At 42.0% G+C, this 18,644-nt stretch overlaps 2 long non-coding RNA genes across 2 annotated transcripts in view; both read left to right on the top strand.

Annotated features, from left to right (window-relative positions):
* Positions 1–3,392, top strand: part of LOC109248451 (uncharacterized) — a 29,762-nt gene extending 26,370 nt beyond the window's left edge. The window contains exon 4 of the long non-coding RNA XR_008420350.1: positions 2,881–3,392. This is a non-coding gene — a long non-coding RNA (uncharacterized LOC109248451). The remainder of the gene's footprint in view (positions 1–2,880) is intronic.
* Positions 3,393–8,914: 5,522 nt separating this feature from the next.
* On the top strand, positions 8,915–18,341 carry LOC109248426 (uncharacterized). Its single transcript, XR_008420461.1, has 4 exons — positions 8,915–11,014; positions 12,176–12,244; positions 16,125–16,328; positions 17,157–18,341. It is a non-coding gene; the product is annotated as an uncharacterized LOC109248426 (long non-coding RNA).
* The last annotated feature ends 303 nt before the right edge of the window (positions 18,342–18,644 follow it).

Genomic DNA, 18,644 nt, shown 5'->3' with positions numbered 1-18,644 from the left:
CGAGCTGCTTCTCTTTCTTGTTCTGAACTACCAGAAAATTACCTTTCTAGTATCTCTAGTTAGGGCAGGCTACAAGGGATATTCCCTTCTGTGAATTTGAGGACAGAAGGACAGAAGCAGCTATTTTCTCATGTTCTCCCAGTTAAACGAAATACCAATCTAGATGCTACTGTGAAGGGATTTTATAGATGTAAACTGTAAACAGTCTTATCAGTTGACTTGAAATTCAACAAAAGGGAGATGATTGTGGATGGGCCTTACTTAATCAATTAAAAGCCTTTTAAAAGAGAGCTTAGGCCTTTCCTGAGCTAGAGACCACAGACAGCAGCTAGCTTCTCAATGGTTCCCCTTTCCCATTAGATCCTCCTTCCTACCTGCCTGCCTGTGGACAATAACTTTCAGCTTGGACCCGTGGGTTTCTAGCCTGACATGGTCTTCTCTTCTCAACTGCCTATCCTATGGACTTTGGGGTAGCTAACTTAGTCCCCACAATTATGTAACTCAACTTCTTGTAATAAATACCATAATATATTAAGAAGAATTAACATATTATGTGTGCATTTTTAAATGTTTAGTTATTTTTGAAAGAAACAGAGACAGAGACAGAAAGAGAGAGAGCAGGGAAAGAGCAGAGAAGGAGGGAGAGAGAATCCCAAGCAGGATCTCCTCTGTCAGCACAGAGCCTGATGTGGAACTCAAGCTCACTATCTTGAGATCATGACCTGAGCTGAAATCAAGAGTCAGACGCTTAACCGACTGAGCCACACTGGCACCCTAGCATATTATATTTATCATTAATATTTTTATTAATTAACCAATAACTAACACATTTTATATTAATATTTATAATGTATACGAATTATAATAAATATTATAATCCATAATATTTACAATCAACATATGTATCCTACTGGATTTTCCTCTCTAGTTGAACTCTGACCAATATATGTGCCATTTCATGGAAACTGCTCATTTAATGAGACTGAGACCTCCTTCCTGCCAAATTCAATGGCATTCTCAGTCCTCATTTTGAATGACACCTCACTCTTTAGGTTGCTTCTTCTTTGGTGTTAGAAATACCATTGAGGCTTTCTTCCGAGTACATTTCCTATTCTGGTTGTCTTATTCCTCTAACCTTAGTCATTTTCCTAAGAGTATTCTTGCCATGGTATATCTCTTCCTTCTTTAATGCAGGTAGCCTTCAATCATCATGGTCTTTACTATACTATACATTGGTCATACCAATGACTCAAATATATTCCTCTCATTTTCACCATCTCAGAGTCTTTATTAGTGTAACTCTTGCCCAACCCAGTTCATGAAAGATGCATCAAAGAGAAGACCAGCTCCAAGGCTGTTTGAATCTTCCTCCCCTCTGGACTCTAGAGAAACTGCCTTCATGGTTATGATAATGCTGGTAAACAAAATTATCATTTATCGAGACTTGATATGCACTATACACTATTTAAGGTGCTTTACAAACATGATCTTATCTAATGCTTCCAATATCCTTATGAAGTCAATATTATGATTCCTTTTTTGTTCTTACACATTTTAGTATTATTTGTTCTAGTTCTGTGAAATATGATTCCCATTTTTCTTATGAGAAAGCTGAGAATTGGGGAAATGTTATGTAATAGGTCTTGGGACCCACAGCCAGTAGATGTCAGAGTTAGGATTTATATGCTCAACCCAAGTTCCAAACAACTGATAATACTGCCTCTGTCAGAAGATATGGACAGTGAGGGCATAATCATCAAAGACCATTTACATGTGTACAATCTGGCCAGACATGGCAGACTTGAGCAGGTAGCTTCATCTTAAAAGCTGGCAGTAGCCTTTGGGTGACTATTGAAACCATTATAGCCATGAGTCTCATCTAGCTGGTATAATCACAACTGTTCTTTGCTCATGGCTCCTAATGTAGCTTTGCAGATTCTCCGAATACCACTGTATACCCTCAAAGGATGGCAAGATCTTTCCCTTGCCAAGCTGTCTCCAGTCATGGACAACAACCCAGCTTCCAGACCATACTACTGTCTCACTGCTACTGCTTTATCACTCCTGATCTATGACCTTGAATCTGAATCTGAATCACACCATATTTGGCAGACCACTAGCCAATAGTCCAGGGGGTTTAGTGGTCATTCCCTCTGATGTCAAGTCAGTGCAGTGTTTTTGCAGAATCATGGTGCTTAAGGCATCCTGCAATAGAAAGCAGTAGAACACTGATGCCAATAAGAAAAAAATTGCCTTCTTCCCAAACAAGAATTTTTTGGCAATTATTTTAGTCTTGGCTAAAGCCTGTAAATTTTTGGCTCAGTATTTACTTTATGGGCCAATCATCAAATCCTGATGTGGCTATGAATAAAGATTATGTAGAATATGAAGAACCAATTACAAAGATGGCCATGGAAGCCTTGCAAAATCGAAAGGCATATGTGCCAGGATGGCAGAACACCTTGGCAGATATTTCCCTTGGAAGAGGGGGAATAAGGTAATTATTTCCCTACTCTTGGGACTTTACTTTCTGCTTCTTTGAAGAAGTCCTTGATAAATATTTCACATTTATCCACTTCCTTTTGTGGTAGTTTGTTTAAACATTTATTTCAGTTGGTTGTGAATTTATTTCAGTATTTTCAGAAGTTGGTTTGACAAGTTCACTATATCAATTACCCCAGACCGTAAAGGGACCACTTCCCACCTTCTTTGTTAGTTCAGTGACATGAAGAGCTCAAAAATGGCCTTGGAATAGCCTCAGCTCCCAATTTAGTTGAACTGTGATGCTGTTTTCTGATGGAACATTTCTCCTCAGAGTACAGCTCTTAAAGTTCTGGGGATAACATCAAACAATACTCCAGCCACTCTCATTTCTCTTAGTTCCCAGGCCTTTGCATTATGGCTACAGAGAACATACCACCAGCTATTGACCACTGGTTTAAGACACCTGCTTGTGAAAGATTTTCTTCATCAGGCCATTCCATTAATATCAAGCGATCTGCTTCTGGGTGACAGGAGAGTCATAAATGCTAAAGGTAAGAGCCCTTTGCCACACATCCTTTGCCACCAAATAAGTGCTTTTGTGAGATACCATGTCAATGGATAAGGCATCTGTAGGTCCACAAATAGGAATGCCAGCAGAAGAATTCTGATAAAATAAAGCAAAAGTGTATCTGAGATACACATTTATGCCTGTGAGGACAAATCACTGTCTACTCTGTGCTTTATTAAAGACCATGGCTGCTGAAAAGCTGGGCAATCAACAGTGGCTCTGGCCAAATAAGCTTTGGGGATAAGAAATCCATAATAAGCCTCCATCTTTGCCTCTATTTCCACTTTCTACATGGGCTCATTGAATAAGCACCAATGTTGCCAAAAAAAGGAGAGTGACTGACAGCCACCTTTCCTACCTATTTATTGAGAGCATTTACACATCAATAGCTGAAAAACCAGGTGCCAGGAGTGGTTATTGATTTTTTTCCTAATAAAGATATATCCAAAACCTCAGCTGTGATTGCCATAACCACCTTATTAAGTCTGGAACAATCTACCATTATTCTCTAAGACCCATCTGGCTCTTGGATCTGCCAAGCAAGACTAGTTAAATGGGGATGTGGTAGGAATAATCACCCCTGCATCTCCCAAGTCTCTGATGGTGGCACTAATCTTTGCAGTTCCTCCAAAGAGTGCCACATTGCATTGAGCTTATTATTTTGGGGCTTCCACTTGGCTCCTCCTATCATACAATCTTCATTCCACATAATAGAGAGCTAATGTGAGTATTCTGCCAATTGAGTATATCACTTTTCTGGAAGTGGGAAAATAACCAGATGAAAATTGGGTAAGAGAAGACACTTGTGCTTGCCAATGATTACTAGTGGCTTATCCCTTTCCCTCTGCTCCCATCGAGGAGGTTATCTATGCACTCCTCAACTTTGAACAACCCAATCTTGGAATCTTGTTTTTTTCAGAGGCTGTGTCCTGGGCCCACTTCTTCCAGTACTAATTACTATGTAAGTCAAGATTCTGGCAGGGAACAAGTAGTACATCCAAATTAGGGTAATTGGAGAATGTAATAAAGGGATATTTTACAAAGGTGTGGGTAGATTTAACAGAAATCAATAAGGGATAGAGAAGCCACACAGGATTAGCAACATCAGGGAGCAACCCCTGGAACTCAAGAAGAGGGAATAGTTATGGGGACTGAGAAAGAGCTGTAACCTCCAGTAAGGATTACAGCCACTGCTAACCTGCATAAGGAGGGAGCCAGAGAAATTAATACCCTGATCTCAAGATACCCCAAGCCAATAGGTTTCCCACCCCCAGTAGACCAATTCTCTCTCTCTTCAGGGAATCTTAATTCCAAAGCAGACATTGCAATGGCACTGTCCAAAATTGACCATGCTTGAGCTCTCCTACTTTCCAAACTCAAGTTGGTCAGCCTTTTCTTCAACTCACTGAGCTAACTTCCTCCTGTTGTAACTCTTTCTTTCTGTTTACTTTTGGCCTAATCAATCAGAGCCATTTCCAGTAACAACGATAATTTGAGTCTCAGGTGGCGAAAAAGTAGAAAATGTTTCTAAAATTTCCAAAATCTAACTTCTGGCCAATAATTAATTCCACTTAATATTCCCATTCAAACTAGTTTCCATAGCTAGAGCACATTTCAAGTGCTGAATCCTGGAGGATGAGCCAATGTGTCAAAAGAAAAGACAAGGGAAGCAAAATGATCTGAACTTCACCTTCCAATGATTTATAGAACGAGACATGAAGGTTATAAGGCAGGTCCACTCACATCAACAATAAAGTGAGCAGAAAGAGGTTGTTGGACTAGGACCTGATGAAAGAAAGACACCAAAAGCTTCTGTGCATGACCCCTCCACCTTGTGCCCTTGAAGAGGTTTTTAAGTAGAGATGAGACCAGCAAAACTATTTTTAGAAGGACCACTCTGGCTGCAGGATGAAAAAGAAGTAGGCTGGAGGAGCGACCCAATTGGAGTTTGCTACAGGGTCTGTGCAGGAGAAGGTGCCCAAGCAGGCAAGGCCAGGAATGGGCTCCAGGAGTGCACTGGGCAGGTGACTGGAATGTTTGTCATCTGATCATGTGGTGACTGGAAGGATAATTCAGACATCATCATCCATCTCCATTGAGATAAGCAAGAAGAGAATTTATTCCTTCTTTTTATATCCCTTAAGTGTGCTTATTTCACTTTGTAGACATAAAAACAAAACAAAATAACAAAAAAACCCAACCTAAATATCAATCAATATAATTGGATAAAGAAACAATATTACAGTTATGCATTGTAATGTTGTGTATTAATAGGGAGATCTGTAGATCTATGGGAAAATGATCACAATACTGAAATGAAAAACAGAAGCTGCTGATGGTATGTAGAGAATGCTACCATTTTGGAAAAAAAACAAATAAAATGTGTGTGTGTGGGGGGGGCTGAATATAGAAGTACAGGTGTGTGTGAATAGAAAAAGTCAGGAAAGATCTTCACAAAAATGTTAATGGCTGCTATATTTACAGATTATTTGATGGGAAATTTCCAAATTCTCCATACTATCTGTATCATTTTAATCTTTAACCACAAATATGTTTTATTTCTATGCCTGAAAAAGGCGGAAAAAATATGTTCATTCTATGATAACAAGACCACTTAAGTAAGAACAATGCAAATGTTTATAAGAAGAAGCAGAGGATAAAGCCCCTTGTAGACATTACAGCAAAGATTGCTATGGAACGAGAATGGAGTAGGCCTTTTGACACCAAAATACAGTTTGGAACAGACTAGAACATTCTCTTGGTGATACCAAACTAAGGCTTTTTACCAGTCCTTTGGTGAAATTAATATGAGAACCCCATGGATGCTCTTTAGGGAGTCTTGATTATAATGACATCTAAGTTAACACTGTCGTGACTGTGCAGGATTTTTAGCCCTCATATTTTATTGTCTCTCAAAATCCAAGAATTTTTTTTAAATCCATGCAAGTAAAGTAAGATGCAAATGTCGGTGCTCTCCCTTGGCTACTGCTGTCAATGTTTTGGTGGGGAAATTAAGCAGGACCAGCCATTATAATATGGCTTGACTCTCTCTGGGTGTGCTTCACCATCAGGGTTGGTTTTACAGATGGGTGACCTATGCAGCCACACAGGGTCACGTTCTGAAGAACCCTTGGTTTAATGTTCTGCTGTGGTCATTCTAAAATTCTTTTTTTTTTTCATTCTGAAATTCTTGATAATTTTATCTTTGACTTTGTGTTTTGTATGTGAAATCCAATGGGGCAATGGAACACGGGAATGATCAGAAGTGACAGGTGCTGTATGCATGTGTTCTTGCTTCTGCTGCACCATTTGCATGTAGCCTTTGAGATGTGCATGAGCAGAGAATCCAGAAGGATCCACCATTCATGGAGTCAAGCAAGACTCCAAGCAAGTACAAAAAAGCATGTTCTGTCTACAGTGGAGGGAGAGGGGGTGCTGACAGCCCCGAGAGCCTCTGCTCTCTGTTCAAGCCAGAAGTTGCTTTGAATACAAAAAGAAGGCAATCGCATTCTAAGAAACCTGAATGGCCAAGGAATCCTGTCATGTTCTTTCTTACTCTTCTCACTTCCCTGCAGTAGCCAACCATGTACTGAAAATGATCACATATAAGGAAAAGGAAAAGATATGGCACCCCATAGTACCTTTTCTTTCACTCCTTCCTCATAAATCTGGGAGCCAAAGATAGAGAATATTGGTAGATTTGCACATATAAAGTGAAATAAAATAGTGAGGGTTCTTTGTTCAGCATTTCCAGTGTTTTATAAAAATGAAACATATATACATGTATGTATATGAGATATGAAATAAAAATTGTGCAATTTTGGTGATTTCACATATGAGGTAAATGCTCTTATATTTGCATTTAAAGTTCGTATTGCACAGCGATGCCTCAGTTGATTAAGCGTCCCACTCTTGGTTTCGGTTCAGGTCATGATCCCATGGTTTGTGGGTTTGAGCCCGGCATCAGGCTTTGTGCCGGCCATAGCCTGCTTGGGATTCTGTCTCTTTCTCCTTCTCTCTCTGCACCTCCCCCACACTCTCTCTTCCAAAAAATAAATAAATAAACATTTTTAAAAAAACATTGGTATTGCACAGTATGAGTACAAATAGTAAATTCAAACTAATAATGTAGAATTTTCATTTTTCTTTACTTATATTACTACTGAACCAAAAAAATTTTAAATACCATAACAAAGTAAGAGAGAAACTGTGGAGGAAAGAACAAGCTTTGTATTTTAGGACCTTTAATGGTACTTTTTACTGCATTTTGAACAAGAGGTCCCAGATTTTCACTTTGCAGTAGGCCCTGCCAATTATGCAGCCAGCCCCACCTGTGATTGCAGCAGCCGTCAATTCAAGTGGCTTTGGGACGTTTTGGTGGTAACTTGATGGAGGCAGTGGCGAAGGCTGAGAAACTGCACAAACATCACTGAAGGCGACACAGGAGAAAGGGATCTGGAAGGGAGGTGGGGGCATTGACTAGTAGCCTTTAGCAGTGCCCCTTGTGCAGCTTTCCGGGAATGACAGGGACAGCATCACTAAAGAGAGATGCTTAGTGTAAAGAGGCAGGTTCATCCCTTTAAACTGCATGGATTTCTCTGCAATTTAGTGCTGAGAAGTGATGTTAGAGAAAGGCTCTTTTCTCATATGATTGCTGATAACCTTCTGTCTATTACTCGAGCTCACTACTTGGATGTATTTGTGCAGCAAAGCTGAGCCCTTCCTCTCAGGAAACCCAGGGAACAGCGTGATAGATCAATTGATTTGTCAAGCCCCAGCAGACAGAAACAATTTCCTTGGCTAGACTTGGTTAATGCAGATGGCCGGCTCCTTCACCCTTAGTACACCTCAGCCTGGCCACGGATAATGTTTCTGGGAGGATGTCACAGTCTCCCTGGAAAGCTCTGGGCTCTTCCTCTAGGCATTTGAAAGAGAAGATAGCACAGCGCAGCACCAGCCTGAGAAAACCATTAGCGTAACTTGGGTGTGCCTGGGAGAACAGATTAGGTTGTAAGGTGCCTGCTGGTAGTCCCATTGAAATCTGATCCTGCCTTCAGTTCCTGTGGTGTCAACCACCAGCACACCTGAGGCTCAAGGTGGAGAGAAGACAAAGAACATACCAGCCAAATGCCAGTTCTTTATACTTGCAGCACTGACTTCTAGCCTCTGTCTGATAAACTGAGATTGTGTTGTCAAGAAGCACAGGACTTCTTAGCAGATTCTCTCCTTACTGATTTTACTGCTTTGAAGGCAGGAAGGAGAAGAGGAGAGCCTCCCACCCATCCTCTACAGATACTCATATCATTCTTCACATTAAATGCTCCAACCATCTCTAGTCCCGTGCAGGTGGGCATGGGGTGGGGAAGGGCTGAGAACTCTGTTACAGGCATTCCAAAAACCACAGTAGGGTTGGAGTTCCCTGCTTCCGCACAGCCATTTGCCCTCCATCTCTTTAGTTACTGGAGTACCTTCCCTACTTCTTCATTGGCTAGTGTTCATCAAATCCATTTCCTCTTTTTCCTGGCTACACAGGTAAGACCACATTTCCCAGCCTCTCTTGCTGTAAGTTGTAGCCATGCGACTGGGTTCTAGCCAATAGAATGAGAGCAGAAGTCATCAGTGTCACCTATAGGCCTGAGCCAACAGACCTCTTTCCCTTGTGCAGACTGATGCAGAGGACCACAGCACCAGGAGAGCTGAGTGATAAAGTGGTTGGGCCACAATAAAGAAGCGATCCTGGTCCTTTCATCTCCACTTGAAGGATAGCCACCCTTTAATCATCAGGAATTTCCATTCTGGAAAGGGAGAGATGAACTCTTATTATATCTAGGGGTTGTTTCAGCAGCCAGGGTTACCATAACCAATAACAACTGACTTCCAATAATAGCGTTCATCCTCCTGGGGACTTAGCCACAGACATTAACTGTTCAGATGTCCTCCAGCTGTCTGGAGACTCCCTGATCTTTGATATTTCATTTTAAAGGCTGAAATTCCCTCATACTTCAGGGGGAAATCATGGCTCTCCTCTTCCCACCCCCATCCCTACCAGCATCTCCTGGGGTTCCTGAAAGACTTACTTTTCTCCTGATCGCATCTTGCTCTGACATCACACAGGTAAGCAAGGACATGATGGGGTTCTTTGGTCTTTCATGTTTCTTAGAGCACCATTGTCTTCCTTCTGCATTCAAAACAAGTTCTGGTTTGAGTGGAAGCCATGGAAATTGTTGGCTTGTTCTCTCTTTGAGTCCTGCTGAAGTCCCATGCACCAGGGTCCACTGAAATTCTGTACCAATGGGGGTATTGCAAACACTGACTGTGAATGGGGAGGCAGAGAACAGTGGATGTGTTACTACACCTGTCTCCTGTGCTCGGGCACAGGCTCTATTGTCCTATCAGACTAACAATACAGAGATTCACAGATAGGATATTAACCGTTTTAAGAGGATGAAAGCAGAGCATTAAATCTCAAAAGGGATTCTTTGCTCCTGGGCCCTTATGTGACTGCACAGTTCACGAGCCTCTGAGTCTAACTCTGGAGAAGTACACCCCTTTTGTCCTTCCTCTCGCTGGCTGGCAGAGCAGGTGTGTGAGGCCGGGGGAAGAAGGGACAGATCAGAGGGGAACAGATGAAGACTGCATGATGTAAAACCTCTTTCTGATTCTTCCACTGGAATCATCTGCGATGATGTTTGTGAACTGGATTTTCCTTTGGGGAATGTAATTAAGTGTTGCATCATGCGTCAGGCCTCTTGTGGAACAAAAGTAGAGCCAAAAGATGGGGCATTGGTGTGCAGGTTACATGTGCAGATTTGGGGCTAGGGATGCACACACAACAAACAACTTTGAATAATTGAACCCTGTTCTTTAACATCCTTTGCCTGACCTGCCACTGGGAACTTTTCTCTGGTGTGGACTCTCCCAAATCCTGCCTCCTGGCCTCTCTGGGTCCTCACTCTCTCCATTAACCCCCTACCCCCATTGCCTTTGGAAGTGCAAAATGTTTTCTACTTTATTTGCAGGGCAGTTATTTCCACTTCTGATTGATCCTGATCTAATAGGCCAAATTATGCTACCAAGTTAATTGCTGGAGGAAATAAAAACAAAACGACAAGCAAAAATGTGGCTTATTTCCTTTAAGAATTTGGCTGCCAGTATTTACATAATTATTTTTCTCCCACATACTCTAGTAACAGACTTTCTTGACATGGTTTTAAAACCCTCAGAAATCCATCCCTGCCTCCCTAGGTGAGTGTGGAGACTCTTCCTCTGGTCTCCTATAAAATCTTGTGCATATCATACATATACCTACATATACATATAGTCAAAAATCAACAAAGCCAGACGTTAAAATGCTAAAATAGATTTTATTCAGCAACTATTGATAGCTGAGAAAGAGCTGAGCTCCCTTCCAATTTGTGCAGTGGTGACTGGGCATTTCAAAGTGGAATGAGGGAATCGGGAGAGGGGTGGTCAGAGATGTGAAAAATTACAACAGGTTGGTCAGTTAAATGCATCAAGTCAGCTGTGTTTGCTGGCTGGTAATTGAGGCTGACAAATGAGGATTCTGTCCTCCCACAGAAACTGGGGCACACAGGCCCTATTCTTCCTGATGATTACATTCCAGAGAAATCGCTTTCAGGTCCTTGAGAAAGATGCCACTGCCACATATTGTCAATTGTAAGCCCTTTGTAGTAAATTGTTAAGCAAGGCATCTCATGTGTACAGTCTGCTCAGCCGCATAAGAAAGGGCCCTGGGCCTGGAACAGTCCTTGCCGGGAGATAAGGGGCCCACACAGTCTGCCCTGGGCTTGTCACCTTGTGTGGGAATATCTTCCCCTGTTTCAGGTGTAATGTGCTCCTTCTGTGTCAGCATGTGTCAGCCATCCTCAGGCACACCTTCAGCCTTCAGTATTTCCAGCTCCAGGGGAAGAGTGGAGGCCCTTCCACCGCAGCAAAAGATAGGTGAGCACAGCCCCATTGCCTCGTGTCAACTGTCGGGGACCTCCACTAGCCATGGGGTCCAACACTCATTATTGGAGCTGATCTAGCTCTGTCTCTGCTCTTTCTATGTGAGTAAATCATTGTTTCATCCAGTGCTTGACCGTGTTGGCAGCCCTGAACTTTCTCAAAAAAGCAGTGAGAACTGGGTCATCTTAGGGACATGGCCTTATGTTACTAGAAGCCCTGCCAGAGTTTGGTCATCTTAGTGTAGGAAGAGGTTTGGATGGAGTAGTGATGTGACAAAAAGTAGTTCTACAGCTCTTAACATAGGCATAGACATAGACATATTCATACACAAACACATATACACATACACAAACGCACACATACACATACATATGCACAAACACAAACACATATACATTCACACACACACATACATATACACAAACACAAACACATGTACATACACATATACATACACAAACATATACACATACACAAGCACATACACAAACACATACACATACATATGCACATATACATATATATATCACACACATGTAATCTTTTTCAATGAACTTTCAAAGATACTCATCCCTCAGGCATAAGGCAACTCTGCCCAGAGGAAGTCCAATTTTACAGGTCATGCTCTAACCCTAAAGGACAACAGGAAAAAAATCCAGATCCAGTACAAAATATGGTCTCCTCTGAAGGGCTGCTACGGCCATTCTGTCTCACAGCTGTTTCTTCTTCCTCACCGAGCTGCCAGGACTCTCAGGTTTTGAGTGAGATGATTCATCATAACAACTACACTAGCCCTCGTGTTCCTTTTTTTTCCTCTAGTGATTTGATTTCCTACTTTTATTTCTTCAACTATGTTGTTTATATGTCCCTGGATATGAGGATGGTCGAGGCAGGAAAAGAAACTAACAAATATGTGGCACAAGCTTAGGTTTTTGCCTCAAACTTTACCGTGGCTTGTATCTGTTACGGGTGTGGAGAGCTAGAAGCTAATTTGGGAAGAATTCATGGTGTGAGTCTTCAGTGAGCATGTCCTTCATACAAGGCACAGCTGTCAAGGCAGTCCAGAGGAGGAGGGGGGTGTCTTAGTTTTCTATTGCTATATAACAAACTACCACAAATTTAGCTGCTTAAAACAACATACATTTATTATTTCAGTTTCCAAGTGGAATCCAAGCACATCCTACCTAGGTGCTCTGCTTGTGGTCTCCTAGGGCTACAATCCAGGTGGGTATCATTTGGGGTACAGTCCTTACTGGAGGCTCTGGAGGAAACCCTCTTCCAAGTTCATTCAGATTGTTAGCGGAGGTTACCTTATAGATGTAGGATTGGAGGCGCTGGCTTTTTGCCAGTTGTCAGCTGGGGCTACCTGTAGTCTTTGCCACCTAGACCTCCCCTCCCCCCATATGGCCTCTTACTTCAACAAGCCAGAGGAACATCTCTAGGGTGAGTCTACTTAGCATGACAACATCTTAGGTAATCATAGGAATGACAGCCCATCACCTTTTATACTCTGTGGGTTAGAAGCAAGTCACAGCTTGAGTCCACACTTGAGGGGAAGGATTCCACAAAGGGGTATATGTTGGGAGTCAAGGATTATGGGAGAACACATTGGAATCTGTTACCATAGGAAGATAGAATATACATATTATCAATTATAGCTTCTGGCCTCAAGGAGCTTATGACAGAATTTAGCAAAAAAAAAAAAAGATGTATAAATATGTACTAATACATCAAATAGAAATATTATGATCCATAGGCAACAGAAATCACATCAGCTTACAAGATCATGAATATTTTCTGAAGGGCTGCCACCTGGGCTCACGTCTATAAGCAGAAGACATTTTGTGGGAATGGAGTCTGCAAAGATGGGCAGGGACCAGATTTTGTTGGGTGCTAAGTGCTAGGATTTTGCAATCTATCACACAAGCCTATACTTCCACACATAGGGTAAGTGGTGCTGTGCTGGGAGTTGATATTCAAACCAGGTAAGCAAGGCCCTTCATGGAGCATTGGTTTTACTAGAATACTTCCTGGGGAGGAAAACACATTAGTTTTTATATTAGGGTAAGTGTCACGGAGTAGGATCCAGAATTGAAATTTATTTTTCTTAAGATTGGAGACTCCAAATCATTTTTCCTCTGGCTCTGGCGGAAATTATCGAGAAGGAGCAGCCCTGAGTAGCTGCTGGCCAGAGCAGCCACCAGATATGGAGGTGCAGGGCAAGAGGAGCCAGACACACATGCCCCTGGAGGATGGGAGACAGATGAAGGGCCCTCAAACAAGGAGACTTTTCCTTGACCAGGTCTTCCCAGCCTAATCCATGCTGTTTCCTACTAGTGTGAGAAAGAGAAACAAGTTTAAAACTGACAGCAGAAATCTTTAGGGGGTTAGGCATGTTGGGACTTTTTCCTCCCAGGGTTAAGGCTACTTCAGCAGAGTTTTGCAGCTGGCGGGGGGGGGGGGGGGGGGGGGGGGGGAGGGAACAGTCTACCGATCTTGGACTCTCCCTCGCAATTGCGAAGAGGCAAGCGCTGAAGATTTAGACCGGTGGCTGGCAGACCAAATCCATGGTGAGCCAGGCAATGGTGTTTGCATATTTAAATGATTGGGGAAAAAGATAAAAAGAAGAATAAGATTTCCTGACACAGGAAAGCCATATGAAATTCAAATTTCGGTGTTTATAAATGTAGTTGAATTGAAACACAACCTATTCACTCCCTTATGTATTGGCTATGACTGCTTTCACAGTTCAACGGCAGAGCTGAGAAATTACAACAGAGGACAGTGGCCTACAAAGCCTAAAACATTTACTATCTGGCCCTTTACAGAAAATGCTCACCTTGCTTAGAACCTTCACAAGAAGGGAGGCTCCAGTGGACGCTAACCTTTTCCCATTTGACTCCATATCCTCTGCTCGGTCTTCTGCAGTGATGTCTGTCTACATGCAAGCTTCCCAAACTGCTCTATGAAATGGTAATAGGTGTTCTACGGAGCAGAAAAAGTTCTGTAGTAAATCAAATCCTGGGTTTTAAAAAAAGGATAAAATGATTTTGCTACTGGAAATGTTCTCAGCTCTTTAAATATACTTTGTGGTAATCCAAATTGAGGAGATAAATTTTAGCATTTCCCAAAGTTATTACCTCACTCAATGATTTCTTTTAAGGAATATCTATTATTATCTCCAAGTGTTCCATACAACACAGGTTCATCAATACTACTCATACCTTTATCACATATCAAGAAATTATGTTCCAATTTGAAGCAAATCTCTCTTCTTAGTGCAGTCCCCCTTGATCTTCCATTCCCCTCTTCGGACATATAAATTTACTGGGACGATTGTGCATATCACCCCTTCCCTCACTAGAGGCATGCTTACTCTTTTACTGTGCCCCCCCCCCCCAATCTGTGATCTCATTCTCTCCCCTCAAATCTCCCCTTCACGGACATGGGAAGGCAGCAGTTTTCAAGCTGCAAGTTATAATCCATCAAGGGGTCATGAAATTGATTTAGAGGGTCAGTGACCAGCATTTAAAAGCCAGTAAAATAAAAGAGGATATAAAATATCAGAGTGCATCACAATAGTACTTGGTGAAATTTTTGTATGGTCACAGCATAAAATATATTTTGTATGGTCACATACAAAATATATTTTGTATGGTCACATACAAAAAAATTTTGTATGGTCACAGCATAAAATATATTTCTTACTTTGGGCCATTGTTAAAAGTGTTTAAAAGCCATTGTGCTAAGGTGCTAACCAAATAAAAGAACACAGCAAAGTCTTGTAGCTAACATTTGATTAGCAAAACTGTTGTATCTGTCCCACTATTAATTCTTCTCATGCGTTTCCACCCCAGGGTATCCATTTTAAATTGCAAACATAAGGACCCAAGGACTGCGTCTTTTGATTAACCTCTATATCTTCTACCCCTGACTGACTGTGGGACTCACTTCCCTACGGAGGCTGCATAAATATTTGATGTCGATAATGAAATGAAATTAAAAGCTAATAGGATAAGCTCTCCAGTTTCTACTGCCACTGTCTGTTAAAGGATGGGCAATAGCCCTCTATGTCACGTCCACTTCTGTATGGCCTTCCAGACCCCTCGCTACACACAACCTAAGATGACCCAAGGGGCACTTCTTCTCCCTTCTTCAGCAGAAAGTGCACACCTGTGGCTCCAGCCTCTTCCCCAACTGCAATCTCCCCATGTTTCCCCTCTTACCAGCCTCTGCACTAGCCACCAGCCAGGCACCCTCGTGTGTCTACACACACTGTCGCTCCCTCTGCCTCGCAGTTTCTCCCTCCACACTTTCTGCATGCTGAAATCCCTCTTACTTGTGAACGTCCATGTTGCATAGACGTCTGTGTAGCCTGAACACATGGAGCTACTTGCATTATTTTTCATGGCCCCATAGGACCTTATTCAAGCAGCTGTACAGAAACAATGACCCCGAGCTGTAAGTTTTGATGTGTCTATGGCCTCCTCTTGCCCATTGGCTTCTCTAGGGCAGGGGCTGTGTTTTATTTCTCTCTGAATGTTCCATGCCTGGAATGGTGTGGCTCAAAGTAGGTGCTGGTAGTGTTTTAAGTATAAATGAAACAGAAGAGTAGTATGAAGTATCAGAGGGATGCAAAGTTTTCTTATGGGATACACCACATTCCTTTCTCCCCCAAACTCCAGCCCCTCTCCAGCACCCAGGACAGAGCTGCCTGGCAGGCTGCGGAATCTTTAGATCTGTTAGTGGAACCGAGAGAAGATGCACACATGCATTCCAAGGATCTCGGGCACAGAACTGATGCGGAGCCTCTTCTGCATGGACTAACTCTCCAGAGATTTCCTGTCAGGCCATTCTGCATGCAAGGAAGAAGTTTTAAATGCTCATAGAACTCTAATGTGACCACGAGCTAGTACGCCTGGTAGTGGATGACTAATGACTTGTAGAATGAGCCCAAATGCGAGCTTTATAATAGCTGTGGATATGGAGGGCTGCAGAATTAAGAAGTTTTGTTCTGAACCTCTTGCAAGCTTTTCTGGTTAGATCCCACTCTTATACACCCTCCTTCCACCCCACACCCACCTTGTCTTTGTTTTCCCCCCAGAACTACAAGACCGTTTCTCTCACCCCGAGCCCACCAGGATGACCTGACCTGCAGTGCCCCAAACTTGTCTGTGCGGCAACAGTGTTTGGTGTCACCGTCCATCAGAGCAGTGCCTTCTCCAGGGACTAATTCACCAGAGGCTGCAAGATCGTCTGCAGGATGTGCCTCACTGGAGTCAAAGAAGTTGCTGAAAATTGAAAACAGGTGAGCCATGGGTTAGATTCCACCAGGAAATCCATGCACAACTCTAGGAACATTTACCTTTAGCCACATAAACCCCAGAATAGAGAAGGAAAGTAAATAAGGCCCCTAGGCAAGTTCTGGCCCTCAACCAGATGTAAAGGGAAAGTGATCTGCGGGATTCTTCATTCTTCTTGGGATTGTGGCTTCTCAAGAAGCAGAACTGAGATTCTTAAATTTAGTCGTGAGGTTGCTGGCACCAGGCAAGAGATCAAGTAGCACCAAAGAGGAGCAGACCACACTTGATGGAGGCTGACGATGAATTCCTCTTTAATTAAATTCGACCCAGTGGGCAATCCACGGTGTACACAGACTGTATTCAGCTGTGGGGCCCCAAAGGCCACTGAACACCTGAGTGTCAAAGACACTGAGGCAACAACTCCAATGCTCATCTCATTCCTTCCAGGCATGCTTGCACCTAGTGACCCTCCCCCACATCAAGACACCACTGTCTCCCCGCCACCCCCCCCCCCACAACCCCGAGGAACTGGAGTCTTGTCCTCATAACCTCCATCCCTCTCACTTACCTCAAAACCTCAAGACTTCCCTCCCTAGATATCTTTAAATTTTCCTTACCTTTAAGAGAAGAAGAGCATGAGTCAGGGAGGGGAAGAGAGAGAGACACACAGAGGATCTGAAGCAGACTCTGAGCTATCATAAGAGAACCTGATTCTGGGAACAAACTCACAAACTGCGAGATCATGAGCTGAGCCGAAGTCCCTTACTTAGCCCACTGAGCCTCCCAGGCACCCACACTCCCTATGTATTTTTAAATCCCTTCCTCTTCCATAGAACCTCCCGGGTCCTTTGAGTGATCAACCAGCCTTGGGTGACCTGGCCCGTGCCTAGCTCTCCAGCCTCAGCCCTCTCTGACACCCTCCGACTTGACATCTCATGCTTGGGGGCCTGCCCGCAGCCCTGCAGCAGGAAATGTAAGCAGAGGCAAGTGGCAAACAGGACAGAATCTGTAGCATATATAAAAATCCGACAGTTTTCATGCATATGACATATGTAAACAGTTACTATGGATCAGTAAGCAAATCATGAGCTGTCCACAAATAAAAATCTATATATAAACAGCCATCCAAAAACAGAAAAATATATGTAGGGAGAATAAACATAAGGGATAAAAGCCCAACCATCATAGTAACAAAAGAAATACAAATTAAAAGGGCAATGAATATTTTCTGCCTTTGTAGGTGAAGTAAGGGGTGAATTAAGACCTCTCCTATGAGGCTGATGAAGTGCAGATTAGCAAAGATTCCTCATGGGAAACTTTACTGCGTGAAAAAAGTCTTTTAAAATGTGTAAAACAGTGACTAAGCAATTCCACTGGTACAAATTTATCCTGAGGAAATAATTAGTAGATTGAGAATTTTTTTCACTTTGGGGATGTATAACACAGTGTGGTTTCTAATGGAGAATACATAGAAATAATCCAAAGTGCCAACAATTGGGTACTTTTAAAGTAAATTCCATACAATACACTATACGCATCTATTTAAAAGGGAAGTATGGAAGTATAACTGTTGACATGAGACGGATGTTTGTTTGTAAATTTTCAAGAGAAAAAAGTTTATAAAAATATTACACTATTTTTTATTTCAAAAAAGGTATATGTATGAAATGACAGGGAGAGTATACACCAAACCATAAACACTGGTTATACCTAGAATAAACTTGCTGGTTAAGAAATTTGGGGGAAGCCTTTCTACATTTTTCCATCTTTGAACAATAATACTGATTTATTGGTATAATAAAAAGTAGTTTAAAAATAACTCAAATAAAATTGCCGAACTTAGAGTTATTTATTATTGAAGGAATAGACTTGAGCAACTTAATTTTTAAAATAAAGCCAGCCATTTACTTCAATCCAGAAGACATTTATCCATCTAAGAGCCAGGCGTGGTTGTGTGTTGGTGTAGGGAACACTGGTAATTCACACAGTCGCTTAAATAAACCTTGTTAAATTACAAATTATGAAAATTTGTTTGATTTATGAGCCTTGACTATCATGCCCAAGCTGTTTTAGTGTTGATGAAGCTAGGTGATATAAAGAAAATGTATTTAAAACTTAAATGACACAGTTACATGGGTATACACATGTCAAAGCTAATTGAACTACACATTTAAGATTGGCCCATTTTGCATTAGGCAATCATACTTCAAAAATGTGAAGGCAGAAAAATAAAAACATTCATAAAAATGACATAAAATATTTCACATTTTTCATCTTGAGCTTTTAATGGGTCTGTAATGTTGAATCAATTAGAAGCCAGA

This window comes from Panthera pardus, unplaced genomic scaffold (assembly GCF_024362965.1).
Source record: "Panthera pardus isolate Hobbes unplaced genomic scaffold, ASM2436296v1 HiC_scaffold_8, whole genome shotgun sequence".
NCBI classification, from domain to species: Eukaryota; Metazoa; Chordata; class Mammalia; order Carnivora; family Felidae; genus Panthera; species Panthera pardus.
This window is presented reverse-complemented; position numbering and strand designations above follow the sequence as displayed.